Source organism: Silene latifolia, unplaced genomic scaffold (assembly GCF_048544455.1).
Source record: "Silene latifolia isolate original U9 population unplaced genomic scaffold, ASM4854445v1 scaffold_88, whole genome shotgun sequence".
NCBI classification, from domain to species: Eukaryota; Viridiplantae; Streptophyta; class Magnoliopsida; order Caryophyllales; family Caryophyllaceae; genus Silene; species Silene latifolia.
The window spans coordinates 3,436,516-3,441,221 of NW_027413793.1; positions in this window are offsets into that span (position 1 = coordinate 3,436,516).

Below are 4,706 nucleotides of genomic sequence, written 5' to 3' on the forward strand. Positions count from 1 at the left end.
TTAAATTAATGTTTTTTTTTAAGTGAGTTCATTTTATTAATTTAAATGATATTTAAATTAAAGCTTTTTTAGAATTTATTTTCCCAAGTTTATTTTATTGAAAATAAAATAAATATTTGATATGAAAAATCATTTTATGAGTATATTTGGTTTGAAAAGTCATTTATTTTAATGTTTTAATTGATTTGAAAAATCGATTTGAAAATCGAAAAGAACTCGTTTTGAACATGTGTTTTTGAGCTCGATTTTAGCTCGGTTTTTGAGCCCGTTTTCTTTACGAATTGGCACGAATCTCGAGTACACTAACTAACCTAGACCACTACCCATCCAACCCCAGTTCGAACCCCATAACCATGGCCCAAATCCCGTCCCAAATCACCCCCAACAGCCCGCGCAAAACACGAAACAGCCCCCCTGTTTTGCAGCTCAATCCCGAGTCCAAAACCCGCTCCAAACACCACCAAAACCCGTGCCCATTAACCCTAACCCATACCCTAATATCCTACCCATATTACCTTACCTTAACCACCAAGAAAACCCCCCATACGAACCCTAGAAAACCCCCCAAAAGCTGCTGGACAGCAGCTATACTCAGCCGAGCCCGTCTGCCTCTCCTCCCTTTTACCCTACTTTAACTCCTTATAAATACCACCCCTTCACCATACATTCATTCCTCTAAGTTCTCCATACATCCTACCTTCACTCAAAAGCTTTAAACCTCAGAAACAAACCCTAATTGCCTCTCAAAAATCCTCCACAAAACCGACATACAAACTGAAACTGTTTGTGTGTCCTCCTCTTAAAACAATTCGTTCCTCCTTCAAACCTCCATCAAAACTCGAGTTTCTTGTTCCTAATTAACCATATAACATCCATCTACACATTAGACAAATATTTACGAGCCAAATTGCCCTTGAGAGTACACGAAATCCCTCGAAAAACAGTGTCATACACTCTTTTTTGTGATTTGTTCTGTCTGTCGATTCTGTTTGTGCTCGTTTTTCGTGCCCAATAACTCAAAACGAGCTGGGGTTGCTTTAATATCCCTGTTCTCCTCTCTTTCTAGTTTTCAAAACATCTTTTAAATCGAATTTACATTCATTCCTCTAAGTTCTCCATACATCCTACTTTCACTCAAAAGCTTTAAACCTCAGAAACAAACCCTAATTGCCTCTCAAAAATCCTCCACAAAACCGACATACAAACTGAAACTGTTTGTGTGTCCTCCTCGAAAAACAATTCGTTCCTCCTTCAAACCTCCATCAAAACTCGAGTTTCTTGTTCCTAATTAACCATATAACATCCATCTACACATTAGACAAAGATTTACGAGCCAAATTGCCCTTGAGAGTACACGAAATCCCTCGAAAAACAGAGTGTCATACACTCTGTTTTCGCGGTTTGTTCCTGTCTGTCCAGTTCTGTTTGTGCTCATTTTTCGTGCCCAATAACTCAAAACGAGCAGGGGTTGCTTTAATATCCCTGTTCTCCTCTCTTTCTAGTTTTCAAAACATCTTTTAAATCGAATTTTCATCGTGAAACGAGGGAGAAATCGCTGTTTGAAAGTTGCTGTCCAGATTCGATAAAAACGCGTGTTTGCTTTGTTTCTTCGTCGACGACGGCCTCTCGAGATAAAATCTACCATCGATTACGACCCAAGACGGTGTCAACGATACATGTAGGTTGAGGGTGCATCAAATCCTCCTCTTTCTCCTTTTTTATTTCGTTTTTATGTTTGTTTTTCTTATAGTTTGTTTTGTTTGTTTATCGCTTTTTATTTATCATTTAAATTAACTATGAAACTAGTTTAGTCCGAGTATGAGTTAAAGTACCACCATGAACACCCGCGTTGACTTGAGATGGGAAAAGAAACCGCTACATCAGTCGGTCGTACACCCCCGTCTCATTTACATATCCTCGTGTTCAAGGTAGGGCATTAATAAAACGATTTCTAACTTCGCTCCTCGTTTTTTACCCTTTGTTTGTCTCGGCCAATTCGACACACCCTAGGACCATTCACATGTTAGTTTGACCTCTGATTGTTAACATATGACTTATTTAGGCGACATTCGATCATTTAAATAACCTAATTAGACATGTTAGGGTGCTTCGACATAGCTTTTAAAATCAATCGACAATTCTGTAACTTAATGAACGCATCTCTCTCTTTCACCTAATTTCTCGCTAGTATAAGAGTGCGTGATTAGCACCTTCTTATTAACACTCGATGAGTTAACTTAATTAGCAAACTTGACCTAATTTGACCACTTTTAGGCCGTGTAGAATACACCTTTGCGCGACATCCTTCCAATCGATCAACGTTGTTTCTAATTCGTTTTCTAATTTGTTTCCTATCCCGTTTCGCAATCATCTATCTAACCTAATGAACCTGACCTAGGACCTAGGTTTGGACGTGGCTTTGGGCAGTGAGATTTGGCCGTGGCCTTTGGCCTTTCTTGTTTCGTTTGTTTTTCCATCGTTCGTTCTTTATTCGTTTTGTCGCTTGTAAATTGTCGTTTGTTATCGAGTTGTAATTTTCAAGTTAGTTTTCTTTTATCGAGTCAAAACCTCTTCTAAAACCTTAGTCTTGTTTGGTTAGATGGTTGTTCCCCAATGCAAGTAAGAGCGTAGTAAATCGCATGTTGTTTAAAGCAACATGGCCCGATTTATGCTAATGCATGCTTTGGTGCGCGACCCAATGTCTAATTCGATAAGATTAAGTGAAAGCACACATTACGAGGAGTGACCCAAGGCCGTGAGTCATGTAGGCCGTGAGCCACCCCTTTGTGCACGCTTTCCTAGGCCGAATTGGCCATGTGTCGTGTACGGTGTGTTGGGAAATGTGTCCTCAACAATAGTGCGATCACATGATTTAAATATCATTATTAAATCTCATTTTAAGAATACAATTGGGAAGTAATATTGTTACTGTCAACTGGTCAACATATATCGGTAATGATTGGCTGACTAGAGTTTGACATTACTGTCGTGTGACGGTGGTGATCAGTTGACCCCCTAGGTCATACCTAAAGGGCAATACTCTTAATTGATTATTTAATTAATCGTATAATGTTGCGAGTTAATTAAATTACTTGAAAATTGACGGACGATTTTGGAAGTAAAATTTACGTATCAAATTGAAATGTGATTAAATGAGATACGGTCTGAGTAATTGAATTGTATCATTACTCGGATGAAATTATTGTTTAAAGAAACAATCGGAATTGAATGATTTATTATAAATACAATCTGTTGTGATTTATAAATTGGTAAAATATTTTGGCACAAGTAATTATGATATTACTAAGTCGATTTTTGTATGTGACGTATTTTTATTAATACGTTGATTTTTAATATGTTAAAAATACATAACAAATTTATATCACATATGACATGTGACATATTGACAATTGACAAAAATAATATGGATACCATATTAACATATGTCTTAGAAAATAAGAGGAGGTTTAAGCTAATATTGTGGTTGTTTTATTAAGTGGTAAACACAATCATTACATGCTTTAGTAGCCATGCAAGCCTACTAAACATTGTGAAGACAAATGTATGCATGCATTGGCTCCCCTCCCACTCACCCTTGGTCCGGTTTTTAAGAGGGAAAAACTAATTGTTTTTCCCCTTAATTTGCCTCTTAGACTATAATGTAAGGTGATTATTCATTCATTCAATAACTTATCTAAAATAAGAGAGTTTTAGAGAGATAAAATACTCCCAAAATTCCTTCTCCTCTACACGGTTTTAGGAGCTTAAAACCAAAATAATTTTGGTTCAATTTTCACTACATTAATATTATACTAGTACTTATAATATTAATTAGATTAAGTGTTAAGCCTTGGGTATAAAGCTTAGGGAGAGATCTTATACTTAGATCTTGTTCATCCATAAGGAAAGCTCAAGAACAAAAGAAAAGGAGATTTCTTTTGTGCCCTATTAAACCGAAATACCCATTGTAAGGATGTGATTTCTCTTCTATTTATATTTTGTTTGCATGCATAAAATCCGTTTTAATTTTATGACAAATTAGTTTAGACATATATGAGTATGTTATTAATGTATATGAATCTACATTTCCTTCAATCGGTATCAAGAGCCACAGTTGTTTGCATGCAAATTGGTTAAAAGTTTTTCCGAGTTATAAGAATAACAAATAAAACTTGTAAAATTTGTGTTATTATGATATATCACGAAATTATTACATGCATGTTAATATTTCTGGTCCTAAAATGTTTTAGGATATTTTGGTTAATTTTTCGGATTTTTATTGTTCATATTTTACAATAATGGCATTTAAATATGATTTTATGAGTAAAAATGTCATTTTTGGTCTAAAATTAGCTATACTTCGAATTTTCACTTAGTTTTTGGATATGTTTTCACATATATTATTTTGAGATAACCTGTAAATTTTCATAATTTTTGGACTTGTTATGCTCAAAAAATGGTTTTTTCATTATTAAATTCGGATTTAGGTGAAAAATAGGTTAATATGAGTTAAATTTCGAATCTGGTCATAGAAAATTAATATGTTGTCACATGCAATTTTACAAGATGTGTGTAAAATAATTGGCTATAAAGAAGTCTTTTTGCATGATTTATGAATTTTTGAAGAAAAATAGCATAAATAGTGACATTATTAGTGAAAAATTAATAAAACATAATCTATGACTTAGGAAAAACGTCTAAATGTT